The sequence below is a fragment of the Oncorhynchus keta genome, unplaced genomic scaffold, assembly GCF_023373465.1.
Source record: "Oncorhynchus keta strain PuntledgeMale-10-30-2019 unplaced genomic scaffold, Oket_V2 Un_contig_269_pilon_pilon, whole genome shotgun sequence".
In the NCBI taxonomy this organism is placed as follows: Eukaryota; Metazoa; Chordata; class Actinopteri; order Salmoniformes; family Salmonidae; genus Oncorhynchus; species Oncorhynchus keta.
The window spans coordinates 1-22,056 of NW_026285285.1; the positions used below are offsets into that span (position 1 = coordinate 1).

The window sequence follows — 22,056 nt, forward strand, 5'->3', positions numbered from 1 at the left end:
GGACCTGTATCATACCTCTCTCTGGGGGACCTGTATCATACCTCTCTCTATTGGACCTGTATCATACCTCTCTCTGGGGACCTGTATCATACCTCTCTCTGGGGACCTGTACCATACCTCTCTCTCTCTGGGGGACCTGTATCATACCTCTCTCTGGGTATCATACCTCTCTATTGGACCTGTATCATACCTCTCTCTATTGGACCTGTATCATACCTCTCTCTAGGGGACCTGTATCATACCTCTCTCTGGGGGGTATCATACCTGTATCATAGCTCTCTCTGGGGACCTGTATCATACCTCTCTCTAGGGGACCTGTATCATACCTCTCTATTGGACCTGTATCATACCTCTATCTGGACCTGTATCATACCTCTCTCTATTGGACCTGTATCATACCTCTCTCTATTGGACCTGTATCATACCTCTCTCTATTGGACCTGTATCATACCTCTCTCTGGGGGACCTGTATCATACCTCTCTCTGGGGACCTGTATCATACCTCTCTCTAGGGGACCTGTATCATACCTCTCTCTATTGGACCTGTATCATACCTCTCTCTGGGAACTGTATCATACCTCTCTCTATTGGACCTGTATCATACCTCTCTCTGGGGGACCTGTATCATACCTCTCTGGGGGACCTGTATCATACCTCTCTGGGGGACCTGTATCATACCTCTCTGGGGACCTGTATCATTACCTCTCTATTGGACCTGTATCATACCTCTCTCTGGGGGACCTGTATCATACCTCTCTCTATTAGACCTGTATCAAACCTCTCTCTGGGGGCTGTATCATACCTCTCTCCTGGGGGACCTGTATCATACTCTCTCTGGGGACCTGTATCATACCTCTGGGGGACCTCTACCTCTCTCTGGACCTGTATCATACCTCTCTCTGGGGGACCTGTATCATACCTCTCTCTAGGGACCTGTATCATACCTCTCTCTGGGGACCTGTATCATACCTCTCTCTATTGGACCTGTATCATACCTCTCTCTGGGGGACCTGTATCATACTCTCTCTGGGGACCTGTATCATACCTCTCTCTGGGGACCTGTATCATACCTCTCTCTGGGGGACCTGTATCCATACCTCTCTCTGGGGACCTGTATCATACCTCTCTCTGGGGGACCTGTATCGTACCTCTCTCTGGGGGACCTGTATCATACCTCTCTCTCTGGGGGACCTGTATCTCTCTGGGGGACCTGTATCATACCTCTCTCTAGGGGACCTGTATCATACCTCTCTCTGGGGGACCTGTATCATACCTCTCTCTATTGGACCTGTACCTCTCTCTGGGGACCTGTATCATACCTCTCTCTGGGGGACCTGTATCATACCTCTCTCTGGGACCTGTATCATACCTCTCTCTGGGGGACCTGTATCATACCTCTCTCTAGGGGACCTGTATCATACCCCTCTCTGGGGGACCTGTATCATACCTCTCTCTATTGGACCTGTATCATACCTCTCTCTGGGGGACCTGTATCATACCTCTCTCTGGGGGACCTGTATCATACCTCTCTCTATTGGGGGACCTGTATCATACCCTCTCTCTGGGGGACCTGTATCATACCTCTCTCTGGGGACCTGTATCATACCTCTCTCTGGGGACCTGTATCATACCTCTCTGGGGACCTGTATCATACCTCTCTGGGGGACCTGTATCATACCTCTCTCTGGGGGACCTGTATCATACCTCTCTCTATTGGACCTGTATCATACCTCTCTCTGGGGGACCTGTATCATACCTCTCTCTGGGGACCTGTATCATACCTCTCTCTGGGGACCTGTATCATACCTCTCTCTAGGGGACCTGTATCATACCTCTCTCTGGGGACCTGTATCATACCTCTCTCTATTGGACCTGTATCATACCTCTCTCTATTGGACCTGTATCATACCTCTCTCTGGGGGACCTGTATCATACCTCTCTCTAGGGACCTGTATCATACCTCTCTCTGGGGGACCTGTATCATACCTCTCTCTATTGGACCTGTATCATACCTCTCTCTGGGGGACCTGTATCATACCTCTCTCTGGGGGACCTGTATCATACCTCTCTCTATTGGACCTGTATCATACCTCTCTCTATTGGACCTGTATCATACCTCTCTCTGGGGGACCTGTATCATACCTCTCTCTATTGGACCTGTATCATACCTCTCTCTATTGGACCTGTATCATACCTCTCTCTATTGGACCTGTATCATACCTCTCTCTGGGGGACCTGTATCATACCTCTCTCTGGGGGACCTGTATCATACCTCTCTCTAGGGGACCTGTATCATACCTCTCTCTATTGGACCTGTATCATACCTCTCTCTATTGGACCTGTATCATACCTCTCTCTGGGGGACCTGTATCATACCTCTCTCTGGGGGACCTGTATCATACCTCTCTCTATTGGACCTGTATCATACCTCTCTCTGGGGGACCTGTATCATACCTCTCTCTAGGGGACCTGTATCATACCTCTCTCTATTGGACCTGTATCATACCTCTCTCTGGGGACCTGTATCACCTCTCTGGGGACCTCTCTCTAGGGGACCTGTATCATACCTCTCTCTGGGGGACCTGTATCATACCTCTCTCTGGGGACCTGTATCATACCTCTCTCTGGGGGACCTGTATCATACCTCTCTCTATTGGACCTGTATCATACCTCTCTCTATTGGACCTGTATCATACCTCTCTCTATTGGACCTGTATCATATCTATTGGACCTGTATCATACCTCTCTCTGGGGGACCTGTATCATACCTCTCTCTGGGGACCTGTATCATACCTCTCTCTGGGGACCTGTATCATACCTCTCTCTATTGGACCTGTATCATACCTCTCTCTGGGGGACCTGTATCATACCTCTCTCTAGGGGACCTGTATCATATCATACCTCTCTCTGGGGGACCTGTATCATACCTCTCTCTGGGGGACCTGTATCATACCTCTCTCTGGGGACCTGTATCATACCTCTCTCTATTGGACCTGTATCATACCTCTCTCTGGGGACCTGTATCATACCTCTCTCTGGGGGACCTGTATCATACCTCTCTCTGGGGACCTGTATCATACCTCTCTATTGGACCTGTATCATACCTCTCTCTGGGGGACCTGTATCATACCTCTCTCTATTGGACCTGTATCATACCTCTCTCTGGGGGACCTGTATCATACCTCTCTCTATTGGACCTGTATCATACCTCTCTCTGGGGACCTGTATCATACCTCTCTCTGGGGGACCTGTATCATACCTCTCTCTATTGGACCTGTATCATACCTCTCTCTATTGGACCTGTATCATACCTCTCTCTATTGGACCTGTATCATACCTCTCTCTGGGGACCTGTATCATACCTCTCTCTCTATTGGACCTGTATCATACCTCTCTCTGGGGACCTGTATCATACCTCTCTCTGGGGACCTGACCTCTCTCTGGGGGACCTGTATCATACCTCTCTCTGGGGACCTGTATCATACCTCTCTCTGGGGGACCTGTATCATACCTCTCTCTGGGGGACCTGTATCATACCTCTCTCTATTGGACCTGTATCATACCCTCTCTCTGGGGGACCTGTATCATACCTCTCTGGGGGACCTGTATCATACCTCTCTCTGGGGGACCTGTATCATACCTCTCTCTGGGGGACCTGTATCATACCTCTCTCTATTGGACCTGTATCATACCTCTCTCTGGGGACCTGTATCATACCTCTCTCTGGGGGACCTGTATCATACCTCTCTCTATTGGACCTGTATCATACCTCTCTCTGGGGACCTGTATCATACCTCTCTCTTGGACCTGTATCATACCTCTCTCTGGGGGACCTGTATCATACCTCTATTGACCTGTATCATACCTCTCTCTAGGGGACCTGTATCATACCTCTCTCTGGGGACCTGTATCATACCTCTCTGGGGGACCTGTATCATACCTCTCTCTATTGGACCTGTATCATACCTCTCTCTGGGGGACCTGTATCATACCTCTCTCTATTGGACCTGTATCATACCTCTCTCTGGGGGACCTGTATCATACCTCTCTCTGGGGACCTGTATCATACCTCTCTCTAGGGACCTGTATCATACCTCTCTCTGGGGACCTGTATCATACCTCTCTCTGGGGACCTGTATCATACCTCTCTGGGGGACCTGTATCATACTCTCTCTGGGGGACCTGTATCATACCTCTCTCTATTGGACCTGTATCATACCTCTCTCTGGGGGACCTGTATCATACCTCTCTCTGGGGGACCTGTATCATACCTCTCTCTATTGGACCTGTATCATACCTCTCTCTATTGGACCTGTATCATACCTCTCTCTAGGGGACCTGTATCATACCTCTCTCTGGGGGACCTGTATCATACCTCTCTCTAGGGGACCTGTATCATACCTCTCTCTATTGGACCTGTATCATACCTCTCTCTGGGGGACCTGTATCATACCTCTCTCTGGGGGACCTGTATCATACCTCTCTCTGGGGGACCTGTATCATACCTCTCTCTGGGGGACCTGTATCATACCTCTCTCTGGGGGACCTGTATCATACCTCTCTCTATTGGACCTGTATCATACCTCTCTCTGGGGGACCTGTATCATACCTCTCTCTGGGGGACCTGTATCATACCTCTCTCTAGGGGACCTGTATCATACCTCTCTCTATTGGACCTGTATCATACCTCTCTCTGGGGGACCTGTATCATACCTCTCTCTGGGGGACCTGTATCATACCTCTCTCTATTGGACCTGTATCATACCTCTCTCTGGGGGACCTGTATCATACCTCTCTCTGGGGGACCTGTATCATACCTCTCTCTATTGGACCTGTATCATACTCTCTCTGGGGACCTGTATCATACCTCTCTCTATTGGACCTGTATCATACCTCTCTGGGGGACCTGTATCATACCTCTCTCTGGGGGACCTGTATCATACCTCTCTCTGGGGGACCTGTATCATACCTCTCTCTATTGGACCTGTATCACACCTCTCTCTGGGGGACCTGTATCATACCTCTCTCTGGGGGACCTGTATCATACTCTCTCTGGGGGACCTGTATCATACCTCTCTCTAGGGGACCTGTATCATACCTCTCTCTGGGGACCTGTATCATACCTCTCTCTCTATTGGACCTGTATCACCTCTCTCTGGGGACCTGTATCATACCTCTCTCTGGGGGACCTGTATCATACCTCTCTCTATTGGACCTGTATCATACCTCTCTCTGGGGACCTGTATCATACCTCTCTCTTGGACCTGTATCATACCTCTCTCTGGGGGACCTGTATCATACCTCTCTCTGGGGGACCTGTATCATACCTCTCTCTGGGGACCTGTATCATACCTCTCTCTGGGGGACCTGTATCATACTCTCTATTGGACCTGTATCATACCCTCTCTGGGGGACCTGTATCATACCTCTCTCTATTGGACCTGTATCATACCTCTCTCTGGACCTGTATCATACCTCTCTCTGGGGACCTGTATCATACCTCTCTCTGGGGGACCTGTATCATACCTCTCTCTGGGGGACCTGTATCATACCTCTCTCTAGGGGACCTGTATCATACCTCTCTCTGGGGACCTGTATCATACCTCTCTCTGGGGGACCTGTATCATACCTCTCTCTATTGGACCTGTATCATACCTCTCTCTGGGGGACCTGTATCATACCTCTCTCTGGGGGACCTGTATCATACCTCTCTCTATTGGACCTGTATCATACCTCTCTCTAGGGGACCTGTATCATACCTCTCTCTGGGGGACCTGTATCATACCTCTCTCTGGGGACCTGTATCATACCTCTCTCTATTGGACCTGTATCATACCTCTCTCTGGGGGACCTGTATCATACCTCTCTCTGGGGACCTGTATCATACCTCTCTCTGGGGACCTGTATCATACCTCTCTATTGGACCTGTATCATACCTCTCTCTGGGGGACCTGTGGGGACCTGTATCATACCTCTCTCTGGGGGACCTGTATCATACCTCTCTCTGGGGACCTGTATCATACCTCTCTCTGGGGGACCTGTATCATACCTCTCTCTATTGGACCTGTATCATACCTCTCTCTGGGGACCTGTATCATACCTCTCTCTGGGGGACCTGTATCATACCTCTCTCTAGGGGACCTGTATCATACCTCTCTCTATTGGACCTGTATCATACCCTCTCTGGGGACCTGTATCATACCTCTCTCTGGGGGACCTGTATCATACCTCTCTCTGGGGACCTGTATCATACCTCTCTATTGGACCTGTATCATACCTCTCTCTGGGGGACCTGTATCATACCTCTCTGGGGGACCTGTATCATACCTCTCTCTGGGGGTATCATACCTCTCTGTATGGACCTGTATCATACCTCTCTCTGGGGGACCTGTATCATACCTCTCTCTATTGGACCTGTATCATACCTCTCTCTGGGGACCTGTATCATACCTCTCTCTATTGGACCTGTATCATACCTCTCTCTGGGGGACCTGTATCATACCTCTCTCTGGGGACCTGTATCATACCTCTCTCTGGGGACCTGTATCATACCTCTCTCTGGGGGGACCTGTATCATACCTCTCTCTGGGGACCTGTATCATACCTCTCTCTGGGGACCTGTATCATACCTCTCTCTGGGGGACCTGTATCATACCTCTCTCTGGGGGACCTGTATCATACCTCTCTCTGGGGGACCTGTATCATACCTCTCTCTGGGGACCTGTATCATACCTCTCTCTGGGGACCTGTATCATACCTCTCTCTGGGGACCTGTATCATACCTCTCTCTGGGGGACCTGTATCATACCTCTCTCTATTGGACCTGTATCATACCTCTCTCTGGGGGACCTGTATCATACCTCTCTCTGGGGACCTGTATCATACCCTCTCTCTGGGGGACCTGTATCATACCTCTCTCTGGGGGACCTGTATCATACCTCTCTCTGGGGACCTGTATCATACCTCTCTCTAGGGGACCTGTATCATACCTCTCTCTATTGGACCTGTATCATACCTCTCTCTGGGGACCTGTATCATACCTCTCTCTGGGGGACCTGTATCATACCTCTCTCTATTGGACCTGTATCATACCTCTCTCTGGGGGACCTGTATCATACCTCTCTCTAGGGGACCTGTATCATACCTCTCTCTGGGGGACCTGTATCATACCTCTCTCTATTGGACCTGTATCATACCTCTCTCTGGGGGACCTGTATCATACCTCTCTCTGGGGGACCTGTATCATACCTCTCTCTGGGGGACCTGTATCATACCTCTCTCTGGGGGACCTGTATCATACCTCTCTCTATTGGACCTGTATCATACCTCTCTCTGGGGGACCTGTATCATACCTCTCTCTGGGGGACCTGTATCATACCTCTCTCTATTGGACCTGTATCATACCTCTCTCTATTGGACCTGTATCATACCTCTCTCTGGGGGACCTGTATCATACCTCTCTCTGGGGGACCTGTATCATACCTCTCTCTAGGGGACCTGTATCATACCTCTCTCTATTGGACCTGTACCTCTCTCTGGGGGACCTGTATCATACCTCTCTCTGGGGGACCTGTATCATACCTCTCTCTGGGGGACCTGTATCATACTCTCTCTGGGGACCTGTATCATACCTCTCTCTATTGGACCTGTATCATACCTCTCTCTGGGGGACCTGTATCATACCTCTCTCTGGGGACCTGTATCATACCTCTCTCTATTGGACCTGTATCATACCTCTCTCTGGGGGACCTGTATCATACCTCTCTCTGGGGACCTGTATCATACCTCTCTCTATTGGACCTGTATCATACCTCTCTCTGGGGGACCTGTATCATACCTCTCTCTATTGGACCTGTATCATACCTCTCTGGGGGACCTGTATCATACCTCTCTGGGGACCTGTATCATACCTCTCTCTGGGGACCTGTATCATACCTCTCTCTGGGGACCTGTATCATACCTCTCTCTATTGGACCTGTATCATACCTCTCTCTGGGGACCTGTATCATACCTCTCTCTATTGGACCTGTATCATACCTCTCTCTGGGGACCTGTATCATACCTCTCTCTCTGGGGGACCTGTATCATACCTCTCTCTGGGGGACCTGTATCATACCTCTCTGGGGGACCTGTATCATACCTCTCTGGACCTGTATCATACCTCTCTCTGGGGGACCTGTATCATACCTCTCTCTATTGGACCTGTATCACACCTCTCTCTGGGGGACCTGTATCATACCTCTCTCTGAGGGACCTGTATCATACCTCTCTCTGGGGGACCTGTATCATACCTCTCTCTGGGGGACCTGTATCATACCTCTCTCTGGGGGACCTGTATCATACCTCTCTCTGGGGACCTGTATCATACCTCTCTCTGGGGGACCTGTATCATACCTCTCTCTATTGGACCTGTATCATACCTCTCTCTGGGGACCTGTATCATACCTCTCTCTGGGGGACCTGTATCATACCTCTCTGGGGGACCTGTATCATACCTCTCTCTGGGGGACCTGTATCATACCTCTCTCTGGGGACCTGTATCATACCTCTCTCTGGGGGACCTGTATCATACCTCTCTCTGGGGGACCTGTATCATACCTCTCTCTGGGGACCTGTATCATACCTCTCTCTGGGGACCTGTATCATACTCTCTCTATTGGACCTGTATCATACCTCTCTCTGGGGACCTGTATCATACCTCTCTCTGGGGGACCTGTATCATACCTCTCTCTAGGGGACCTGTATCATACCTCTCTATTGGACCTGTATCATACCTCTCTCTGGGGGACCTGTATCATACCTCTCTCTGGGGGACCTGTATCATACCTCTCTCTATTGGACCTGTATCATACCTCTCTCTATTGGACCTGTATCATACCTCTCTCTGGGGGACCTGTATCATACCTCTCTCTATTGGACCTGTATCATACCTCTCTCTGGGGGACCTGTATCATACCTCTCTCTGGGGGACCTGTATCATACCTCTCTCTGGGGGACCTGTATCATACCTCTCTCTATTGGACCTGTATCATACCTCTCTCTGGGGGACCTGTATCATACCTCTCTCTATTGGACCTGTATCATACCTCTCTCTGGGGGACCTGTATCATACCTCTCTCTATTGGACCTGTATCATACCTCTCTGGGGGACCTGTATCATACCTCTCTGGGGGACCTGTATCATACCTCTCTCTGGGGACCTGTATCATACCTCTCTCTGGGGGACCTGTATCATACCTCTCTCTGGGGGACCTGTATCATACCTCTCTCTGGGGGACCTGTATCATACCTCTCTCTGGGGGACCTGTATCATACCTCTCTCTGGGGGACCTGTATCATACCTCTCTCTATTGGACCTGTATCATACCTCTCTCTGGGGGACCTGTATCATACCTCTCTCTATTGGACCTGTATCATACCTCTCTCTGGGGGACCTGTATCATACCTCTCTCTAGGGGACCTGTATCATACCTCTCTCTATTGGACCTGTATCATACCTCTCTCTGGGGGACCTGTATCATACCTCTCTCTGGGGGACCTGTATCATACCTCTCTCTATTGGACCTGTATCATACCTCTCTCTGGGGGACCTGTATCATACCTCTCTCTGGGGGACCTGTATCATACCTCTCTCTATTGGACCTGTATCATACCTCTCTCTGGGGACCTGTATCATACCTCTCTCTATTGGACCTGTATCATACCTCTCTCTGGGGGACCTGTATCATACCTCTCTCTGGGGGACCTGTATCATACCTCTCTCTAGGGGACCTGTATCATACCTCTCTCTATTGGACCTGTATCATACCTCTCTCTGGGGGACCTGTATCATACCTCTCTCTAGGGGACCTGTATCATACCTCTCTCTGGGGGACCTGTATCATACCTCTCTCTCATCCCTCTCTCTGGGGGACCTGTATCATACCTCTCTCTGGGGGACCTGTATCATACCTCTCTCTGGGGGACCTGTATCATACCTCTCTCTGGGGGACCTGTATCATACCTCTCTCTATTGGACCTGTATCATACCTCTCTCTGGGGGACCTGTATCATACCTCTCTCTATTGGACCTGTATCATACCTCTCTCTGGGGGACCTGTATCATACCTCTCTCTGGGGGACCTGTATCATACCTCTCTCTATTGGACCTGTATCATACCTCTCTCTGGGGGACCTGTATCATACCTCTCTCTATTGGACCTGTATCATACCTCTCTCTGGGGGACCTGTATCATACCTCTCTCTAGGGGACCTGTATCATACCTCTCTCTTGGGGACCTGTATCATACCTCTCTCTTGGACCTGTATCATACCTCTCTCTGGGGGACCTGTATCATACCTCTCTCTGGGGACCTGTATCATACCTCTCTCTGGGGACCTGTATCATACCTCTCTCTATTGGACCTGTATCATCCCTCTCTCTGGGGACCTGTATCATACCTCTCTCTGGGGACCTGTATCATACCTCTCTCTGGGGGACCTGTATCATACCTCTCTCTGGGGACCTGTATCATACCTCTCTCTATTGGACCTGTATCATACCTCTCTCTGGGGACCTGTATCATACTCTCTCTGTTGGACCTGTATCATACCTCTCTCTAGGGGACCTGTATCATACCTCTCTCTGGGGGACCTGTATCATACCTCTCTCTAGGGGACCTGTATCATACCTCTCTCTGGGGGACCTGTATCATACCTCCCTCTGGGGACCTGTATCATACCTCTCTCTGGGGACCTGTATCATACCTCTCTCTATTGGACCTGTATCATACCTCTCTCTGGGGGACCTGTATCATACCTCTCTCTGGGGGACCTGTATCATACCTCTCTCTATTGGACCTGTATCATACCCTCTCTCTGGGGGACCTGTATCATATGCCATTTCTCTTTATCTCTGGGGACCTGTATCATAGCGCCTCTCTCTGAGGGGACCTGCATACCTCTCTCTTGGACCTGTACCATACCTCTCTCTATTGGACCTGTATCATACCTCTCTCTGGGGGACCTGTATCATACCTCTCTCTGGGGGACCTGTATCATACCTCTCTCTGGGGACCTGTATCATACCTCTCTGGGGGACCTGTATCATACCTCTCTCTAGGGGACCTGTATAATACCTACCTCTGGGGACCTGTATACCTCTCTCTATTGGACCTGTATCATACCTCTCTCTCTGGGACCTGTATCATACCTCTCTCTGGGGACCTGTATCATACCTCTCTCTGGGGGACCTGTATCATACCTCTCTCTAGGGGACCTGTATCATACCTCTCTCTATTGGACCTGTATCATACCTCTCTCTGGGGACCTGTATCATACCTCTATCTGGGGACCTGTATCATACCTCTCTCTGGGGACCTGTATCATACCTCTGTCTGGGGGACCTCATATCTGGGGACCTGTATCATACCTCTCTCTGGGGACCTGTATCATACCTCTCTCTATTGGACCTGTATCATACCTCTCTCTCTGGGGGACCTGTATCATACCTCTCTCTATTGGACCTGTATCATACCTCTCTCTGGGGGACCTGTATCACCTCTCTCTAGGGGACCTGTATCATCTCTCTGGGGACCTGTATCATACCTCTCTCTGGGGGACCTGATCATACCTCTCTCTAGGGGACCTGTATCATACCTCTCTCTATTGGACCTGTATCATACCTCTCTCTAGGGGACCTGTATCATACCTCTCTCTATTGGACCTGTATCATACCTCTCTCTAGGGGACCTGTATCATACCTCTCTCTGGGGGACCTGTATCATACCTCTCTCTGGGGGACCTGTATCATACCTCTCTCTATTGGACCTGTATCATACCTCTCTCTGGGGACCTGTATCATACCTCTCTCTGGGGGACCTGTATCATACCTCTCTCTAGGGGACCTGTATCATACCTCTCTCTGGGGGACCTGTATCATACCTCTCTCTATTGGACCTGTATCATACCTCTCTCTGGGGGACCTGTATCATACCTCTCTCTGGGGGACCTGTATCATACCTCTCTCTGGGGGACCTGTATCATACCTCTCTCTAGGGGACCTGTATCATACTCTCTCTCTGGGGGACCTGTATCATACCTCTCTCTGGGGACCTGTATCATACCTCTCTCTAGGGGACCTGTATCATACCTCTCTCTGGGGGACCTGTATCATACCTCTCTCTGGGGGACCTGTATCATACCTCTCTCTATTGGACCTGTATCATACCTCTCTCTGGGGGACCTGTATCATACCTCTCTCTAGGGGACCTGTATCATACCTCTCTGGGGGACCTGTATCATACCTCTCTCTATTGGACCTGTATCATACCCCTCTCTATTGGACCTGTATCATACCTCTCTCTGGGGGACCTGTATCATACCTCTCTCTGGGGACCTGTATCATACTCTCTCTGGGGACCTGTATCATACCTCTCTCTATTGGACCTGTATCATACCTCTCTCTGGGGGACCTGTATCATACCTCTCTCTGGGGGACCTGTATCATACCTCTCTCTGGGGGACCTGTATCATACCTCTCTCTGGGGACCTGTATCATACCTCTCTCTGGGGGACCTGTATCATACCACTCTCTCTCATACCTCTCTCTGGGGACCTGTATCATACCTCTCTCTGGGGGACCTGTATCATACCTCTCTCTAGGGGACCTGTATCATACCTGTATCTCTCTCTGGGGGACCTGTATCATACCTCTCTCTGGGGGACCTGTATCATACCTCTCTCTGGGGGACCTGTATCATACCTCTCTCATATTGGGGGACCTGTATCATACCTCTCTCTGGGGGACCTGTATCATACCTCTCTCTGGGGGACCTGTATCATACCTCTCTCTGGGGACCTGTATCATACCTCTCTCTGGGGACCTGTATCATACCTCTCTCTGGGGACCTGTATCATACCTCTCTCTGGGGACCTGTATCATACCTCTCTCTGGGGGACCTGTATCATACCTCTCTCTGGGGGACCTGTATCATACCTCTCTCTGGGGGACCTGTATCATACCTCTCTGGGGGACCTGTATCATACCTCTCTCTATTGGACCTGTATCATACCCCTCTCTGGGGACCTGTATCTACCTCTCTCTGGGGACCTGTATCATACCTCTCTCTGGGGACCTCTACCTCTCTCTGGGGGACCTGTATCATACCTCTCTCTAGGGGACCTGTATCATACCTCTCTCTGGGGGACCTGTATCATACCTCTCTCTGGGGGACCTGTATCATACCTCTCTCTGGGGGACCTGTATCATACCTCTCTCTATTGGACCTGTATCATACCTCTCTCTATTGGACCTGTATCATACCTCTCTCTGGGGACCTGTATCATACCTCTCTCTAGGGGACCTGTATCATACCTCTCTCTATTGGACCTGTATCATACCTCTCTGGGGACCTGTATCATACCTCTCTCTGGGGACCTGTATCATACCTCTCTCTGGGGGACCTGTATCATACCTCTCTCTGGGGACCTGTATCATACTCTGGGGGACCTGTATCATACCTCTCTCTGGGGGACCTGTATCATACCTCTCTCTATTGGACCTGTATCATACCTCTCTCTATTGGACCTGTATCATACCTCTCTCTGGGGGACCTGTATCATACCTCTCTCTGGGGACCTGTATCATACCTCTCTCTGGGGACCTGTATCATACCTCTCTCTGGGGGACCTGTATCATACCTCTCTGGGGGACCTGTATCATACCTCTCTCTGGGGGACCTGTATCATACCTCTCTCTATTGGACCTCTCTCTGGGGGACCTGTATCATACCTCTCTCTGGGGACCTGTATCATACCTCTCTCTGGGGACCTGTATCATACCTCTCTCTATTGGACCTGTATCATACCTCTCTCTGGGGGACCTGTATCATACCTCTCTCTGGGGACCTGTATCATACCTCTCTCTGGGGGACCTGTATCATACCTCTCTCTATTGGACCTGTATCATACCTCTCTCTGGGGACCTGTATCATACCTCTCTCTATTGGACCTGTATCATACCTCTCTCTGGGGGACCTGTATCATATCTATGGGGATACCTCTCTCTGGGGACCTGTATCATACCTCTCTCTGGGGACCTGTATCATACCTCTCTCTGGGGGACCTGTATCATACCTCTCTCTGGGGACCTGTATCATACCTCTCTCTGGGGGACCTGTATCATACCTCTCTCTGGGGGACCTGTATCATACCTCTCTCTATTGGACCTGTATCATACCTCTCTCTGGGGGACCTGTATCATACCTCTCTCTGGGGGACCTGTATCATACCTCTCTCTGGGGGACCTGTATCATACCTCTCTGGGGACCTGTATCATACCTCTCTATTGGACCTGTATCATACCTCTCTCTGGGGACCTGTATCATACCTCTCTCTATTGGACCTGTATCATACCTCTCTCTGGGGACCTGTATCATACCTCTCTGGGGGACCTCTACCTCTCTCTGGGGGACCTGTATCATACCTCTCTCCTGTATCATACCTCTCTCTGGGGGACCTGTATCATACCTCTCTCTAGGGGACCTGTATCATACCTCTCTCTGGGGGACCTGTATCATACCTCTCTCTATTGGACCTGTATCATACCTCTCTCTGGGGGACCTGTATCATACCTCTCTCTGGGGACCTGTATCATACCTCTCTCTGGGGACCTGTATCATACCTCTCTCTGGGGGACCTGTATCATACCTCTCTCTGGGGGACCTGTATCATACCTCTCTCTGGGGACCTGTATCATACCTCTCTCTGGGGACCTGTATCATACCTCTCTCTGGGGGACTCTCTCTGGGGGACCTGTATCATACCTCTCTCTATTGGACCTGTACCTCTCTCATTGGACCTGTATCATACCTCTCTCTGGGGACCTGTATCATACCTCTCTCTGGGGGACCTGTATCATACTCTCTCTATTGGACCTGTATCATACCTCTCTCTGGGGGACCTGTATCATACCTCTCTCTGGGGGACATGTATCATACCTCTCTCTATTGGACCTGTATCATACCTCTCTCTGGGGACCTGTATCATACCTCTCTCTGGGGACCTGTATCATACCTCTCTCTATTGGACCTGTATCATACCTCTCTCTGGGGACCTGTCTGGGGATCATACCTCTCTCTGGGGGACCTGTATCATACCTCTCTCTATTGGACCTGTATCATACCTCTCTCTGGGGACCTGGGGGACCTGTATCATACCTCTCTCTGGGGGACCTGTGTCATACCTCTCTCTATTGGACCTGTATCATACCTCTCTCTGGGGGACCTGTATCATACCTCTCTCTAGGGGACCTGTATCATACCTCTCTCTGGGGGACCTGTATCATACCTCTCTGGGGGACCTGTATCATACCTCTCTCTAGGGGACCTGTATCATACCTCTCTCTGGGGGACCTGTATCATACCTCTCTCTGGGGGACCTGTATCATACCTCTCTCTGGGGGACCTGTATCATACCTCTCTCTATTGGACCTGTATCATACCTCTCTCTGGGGGACCTGTATCATACCTCTCTCTGGGGGACCTGTATCATACCTCTCTCTGGGGGACCTGTATCATACCTCTCTCTGGGGGACCTGTATCATACCTCTCTCTAGGGGACCTGTATCATACCTCTCTCTGGGGGACCTGTATCATACCTCTCTCTGGGGGACCTGTATCATACCTCTCTCTGGGGGACCTGTATCATACCTCTCTCATACCTCTCTCTGGGGACCTGTATCATACCTCTCTCTGGGGGACCTGTATCATACTCTCTCTATTGGACCTGTATCATACCTCTCTCTGGGGGACCTGTATCATACCTCTCTCTATTGGACCTGTATCATACCTCTCTCTGGGGACCTGTATCATACCTCTCTCTGGGGGACCTGTATCATACCTCTCTCTGGGGACCTGTATCTGGGGACCTCATCTCTCTGGGGACCTGTATCATACCTCTCTCTGGGGGACCTGTATCATACCCTCTCTGGGGGACCTGTATCATACCTCTCTCTATTGGACCTGTATCATCCCTCTCTCTGGGGGACCTGTATCATACCTCTCTCTGGGGACCTGTATCATCTGGGGACCATACCTCTCTCTGGGGGACCTGTATCATACCTCTCTCTGGGGGACCTGTATCATACCTCTCTCTGGGGACCTGTATCATACCTCTCTATTGGACCTGTATCATACCTCTCTCTGGGGGACCTGTATCATACCTCTCTCTGGGGGACCTGTATCATACCTCTCTCTATTGGACCTGTATCATACCTCTCTCTGGGGGACCTGTATCATACCTCTCTCTATTGGACCTGTATCATACCTCTCTCTGGGGGACCTGTATCATACCTCTCTCTGGGGGACCTGTATCATACCTCTCTCTGGGGGACCTGTATCATACCTCTCTCTATTGGACCTGTATCATACCTCTCTCTGGGGGACCTGTATCATACCTCTCTCTATTGGACCTGTATCATACCTCTCTCTGGGGGACCTGTATCATACCTCTCTCTATTGGACCTGTATCATACCTCTCTCTGGGGGACCTGTATCATACCTCTCTCTGGGGGACCTGTATCATACCTCTCTCTGGGGGACCTGTATCATACCTCTCTCTGGGGGACCTGTATCATACCTCTCTCTGGGGGACCTGTATCCTCTCTCTGGGGACCTGTATCATACCTCTCTCTGGGGGACCTGTATCATACCTCTCTCTGGGGGACCTGTATCATACCTCTCTCTGGGGACCTGTATCATACCTCTCTCTGGGGACCTGTATCATACCTCCCTCTGGGGACCTGTATCATACTCTCTCTGGGGGACCTGTATCATACCTCTCTCTATTGGACCTGTATCATACCTCTCTCTGGGGGACCTGTATCATACCTCTCTCTGGGGACCTGTATCATACCTCTCTCTATTGGACCTGTATCATATGGGGGACCTCTCTCTGGGGGACCTGTATCATACCTATGGGTGGACCTGTATCTCTCGGGGACCTGTATCATACCTCTCTCTGGGGGACCTGTATCATACCTCTCTCTATTGGACCTGTATCATACCTCTCTCTGGGGGACCTGTATCATACCTCTCTCTGGGGGACCTGTATCATACCTCTCTCTATTGGACCTGTATCATACTCTCTCTGGGGGACCTGTATCATACCTCTCTCTGGGGGACCTGTATCATACTCTCTCTGGGGACCTGTATCATACCCTCTCTGGGGGACCTGTATCATACCTCTCTCTGGGGGACCTGTATCATACCTCTCTCTGGGGGACCTGTATCATACCTCTCTCTCTGGGGACCTGTATCATACCTCTCTCTATTGGACCTGTATCATACCTCTCTCTGGGGACCTGTATCATACCTCTATCTGGGGGACCTGTATCATACCTCTCTCTGGGGACCTGTATCATACCTCTCTCTGGGGACCTGTATCATACCTCTCTCTGGGGGACCTGTATCATACCCTCTCTGGGGACCTGTATCATATTGGACCTGTATCATACCTCTCTCTGGGGGACCTCTATTGGACCTGTATCATACCTCTCTCTGGGGGACCTGTATCATACCTCTCTCTGGGGGACCTGTATCATACCTCTCTGGGGGACCTGTATCATACCTCTCTCTATTGGACCTGTATCATACCTCTCTCTAGGGGACCTGTATCATACCTCTCTCTGGGGACCTGGGGGACCTGTATCATACCTCTCTCTATTGGACCTGTATCATACCTCTCTCTGGGGGACCTGTATCATACCTCTCTCTGGGGGACCTGTATCATACCTCTCTCTGGGGGACCTGTATCATACCTCTCTCTGGGGACCTGTATCATACCTCTCTCTGGGGACCTGTATCATACCTCTCTCTGGGGGACCTGTATCATACCTCTCTGGGGACCTGTATCATACCTCTAGGGGACCTGTATCATACCTCTCTCTGGGGACCTGTATTGGACCTGTATCATACCTCTCTCTGGGGGACCTGTATCATACCTCTCTCTGGGGGACCTGTATCATACCTCTCTCTGGGGACCTGTATCATACCTCTCTCTGGGGACCTGTATCATACCTCTCTCTGGGGACCTGTATCATACCTCTCTCTGGGGGACCTGTATCATACCTCTCTCTGGGGGACCTGTATCATACCTCTCTCTGGGGACCTGTATCATACCTCTCTTGGACCTGTATCATACCTCTCTCTATTGGACCTGTATCATACCTCTCTCTGGGGACCTGTATCATACCTCTCTCTGGGGACCTGTATCATACTCTCTCTGGGGGACCTGTATCATACCTCTCTCTATTGGACCTGTATCATGGACCTCTCTCTGGGGACCTGTATCATACCTCTCTCTGGGGACCTGTATCATACCTCTCTCTAGGGGACCTGTATCATACCTCTCTCTATTGGACCTGTATCATACCTCTCTCTGGGGGACCTGTATCATACCTCTCTCTGGGGACCTGTATCATACCTCTCTCTGGGGGACCTGTATCATACCTCTCTCTGGGGGACCTGTATCATACCTCTCTCTGGGGGACCTGTATCATACCTCTCTCTGGGGGACCTGTATCATACCTCTCTCTGGGGGACCTGTATCATACCTCTCTCTGGGGGACCTGTATCATACCTCTCTCTGGGGACCTGTATCATACCTCTCTCTGGGGGACCTGTATCATACCTCTCTCTGGGGACCTGTATCATACCTCTCTCTGGGGGACCTGTATCATACCTCTCTCTATTGGACCTGTATCATACCTCTCTCTGGGGGACCTGTATCATACCTCTCTCTGGGGACCTGTATCATACCTCTCTCTGGGGGACCTGTATCATACCTCTCTCTATTGGACCTGTATCATACCTCTCTCTGGGGGACCTGTATCATACCTCTCTCTATTGGACCTGTATCATACCTCTCTCTGGGGACCTGTATCATACCTCTCTCTGGGGGACCTGTATCATACCTCTCTCTGGGGGACCTGTATCATACCTCTCTCTGGGGGACCTGTATCATACCTCTCTCTGGGGACCTGTATCATACCTCTCTCTGGGGGACCTGTATCATACCTCTCTCTGGGGACCTGTATCATACCTCTCTCTGGGGGACCTGTATCATACCTCTCTCTGGGGGACCTGTATCATACCTCTCTCTATTGGACCTGTATCATACCTCTCTCTGGGGGACCTGTATCATACCTCTCTCTAGGGGACCTGTATCATACCTCTCTCTGGGGGACCTGTATCATACCTCTCTCTATTGGACCTGTATCATACCTCTCTCTGGGGGACCTGTATCATACCTCTCTCTGGGGGACCTGTATCATACCTCTCTCTGGGGGACCTGTATCTGGGGGATACCTCTCTCTGGGGGACCTGTATCATACCTCTCTGGGGGACCTGTATCATACCTCTCTCTGGGGACCTGTATCATACCTCTCTCTATTGGACCTGTATCATACCTCTCTCTGGGGGACCTGTATCATACCTCTCTCTGGGGACCTGTATCATACCTCTCTCTGGGGACCTGTATCATACCTCTCTCTGGGGACCTGTATCATACCTCTCTCTGGGGGACCTGTATCATACCTCTCTGGGGGACCTCATACCTCTCTTGGGGACCTGTATCATACCTCTCTCTGGGGACCTGTATCATACCTCTCTCTGGGGGACCTGTATCATACCTCTCTGGGGACCTGTATCATACCTCTCTCTGGGGGACCTGTATCATACCTCTCTCTGGGGGACCTGTATCATACCTCTCTCTGGGGACCTGTATCATACCTCTCTCTGGGGACCTGTATCATACCTCTCTCTGGGGGACCTGTATCATACCTCTCTCTGGGGGACCTGTATCATACCTCTCTCTGGTATCATACCTCTCTCTGGGGGACCTGTATCATACCTCTCTCTATTGGACCTGTATCATACCTCTCTCTGGGGGACCTGTATCATACCTCTCTCTATTGGACCTGTATCATACCTCTCTCTGGGGGACCTGTATCATACCTCTCTCTGGGGGACCTGTATCATACCTCTCTCTGGGGGACCTGTATCATACCTCTCTCTGGGGGACCTGTATCATACCTCTCTCTGGGGGACCTGTATCATACCTCTCTCTGGGGGACCTGTATCATACCTCTCTCTGGGGGACCTGTATCATACCTCTATCATACCTCTCTCTGGGGGACCTGTATCATACCTCTCTCTGGGGGACCTGTATCATACCTCTCTCTGGGGACCTGTATCATACCTCTCTCTGGGGGACCTGTATCATACTCTCTCTGGGGGACCTGTATCATACCTCTCTCTGGGGACCTGTATCATACCTCTCTCTGGGGACCTGTATCATACCTCTCTCTGGGGGACCTGTATCATACCTCTCTGGGGGACCTGTATCATACCTCTCTCTAGGGGACCTGTATCATACCTCTCTCTATTGGACCTGTATCATACCTCTCTCTGGGGGACCTGTATCATACCTCTCTCTATTGGACCTGTATCATACCTCTCTCTTGGACCTGTATCATACCTCTCTCTGGGGGACCTGTATCATACCTCTCTCTGGGGACCTGTATCATACCTCTCTCTGGGGACCTGTATCATACCTCTCTCTGGGGACCTGTATCATACCTCTCTCTGGGGACCTGTATCATACCTCTCTCTGGGGGACCTGTATCATACCTCTCATACCTCTCTCTATTGGACCTGTATCATACCTCTCTCTGGGGGACCTGTATCATACTCTCTCTGGGGACCTGTATCATACCTCTCTCTGGGGGACCTGTATCATACCTCTCTCTATTGGACCTGTATCATACTCTCTCTGGGGACCTGTATCATACCTCTCTCTGGGGGACCTGTATCATACCTCTCTCTGGGGGACCTGTATCATACCTCTCTCTGGGGGACCTGTATCATACCTCTCTCTAGGGGACCTGTATCATACCTCTCTCTGGGGACCTGTATCATACCTCTCTCTGGGGACCTGTATCATACCTCTCTCTGGGGACCTGTATCATACCTCTCTCTGGGGACCTGTATCATACCTCTCTCTCATTGGACCTGTATCATACCTCTCTCTGGGGACCTGTATCATACCTCTCTCTGGGGGACCTGTATCATACCTCTCTCTGGGGGACCTGTATCATACCTCTGGGGGACCTCTGGGGACCTGTATCATACCTCTCTCTGGGGGACCTGTATCATACCTCTCTCTAGGGGACCTGTATCATACCTCTCTCTGGGGGACCTGTATCATACCTCTCTCTATTGGACCTGTATCATACTCTCTCTGGGGGACCTGTATCATACCTCTCTCTATTGGACCTGTATCATACCTCTCTGGGGGACCTGTATCATACCTCTCTGGGGACCTGTATCCTCTCTCTGGGGACCTGTATCATACCTCTCTCTGGGGGACCTGTATCATACCTCTCTAGGGGACCTGTATCATACCTCTCTCTGGGGGACCTGTATCATACCTCTCTCTATTGGACCTGTATCATACCTCTCTCTGGGGACCTGTATCATACCTCTCTCTGGGGGACCTGTATCATACCTCTCTCTGGGGGACCTGTATCATACCTCTCTCTGGGGACCTGTATCATACCTCTCTCTGGGGGACCTGTATCATACCTCTCTCTGGGGGACCTGTATCATACCTCTCTCTGGGGGACCTGTATCATACCTCTCTGGGGACCTGTATCATACCTCTCTGGGGGACCTGTATCATACCTCTCTCTGGGGGACCTGTATCATACTCTCTCTGGGGACCTGTATCATACCTCTCTCTGGGGACCTGTATCATACCTCTCTCTGGGGACCTGTATCATACCTCTCTCTGGGGGACCTGTATCATACCTCTCTATTGGACCTGTATCATACCTCTCTCTGGGGGACCTGTATCATACCTCTCTCTGGGGACCTGTATCATACCTCTCTCTGGGGACCTGTATCATACCTCTCTCTGGGGACCTGTATCATACCTCTCTCTGGGGGACCTGTATCATACCTCTCTCTGGGGACCTGTATCATACCTCTCTGGGGGACCTGTATCATACCTCTCTGG

At 50.7% G+C, this 22,056-nt stretch overlaps 1 long non-coding RNA gene across 3 annotated transcripts in view; it reads right to left on the reverse strand.

Moving 5' to 3' along the window:
• Nucleotides 1-1,105: 1,105 nt before the first annotated feature.
• LOC127922753 (uncharacterized) overlaps nucleotides 1,106-22,056 on the reverse strand; it is a 40,412-nt gene continuing 19,461 nt past the window's right edge. The window contains exon 4 of one of the 3 annotated variants that reach the window (XR_008112164.1): nucleotides 1,106-1,148. This is a non-coding gene — a long non-coding RNA (uncharacterized LOC127922753). Of the gene's footprint in view, nucleotides 1,149-11,620; nucleotides 11,679-17,590; nucleotides 17,649-22,056 lie in introns of those variants that run through there. The other 2 variants (XR_008112165.1, XR_008112166.1) reach the window with 2 other exon arrangements.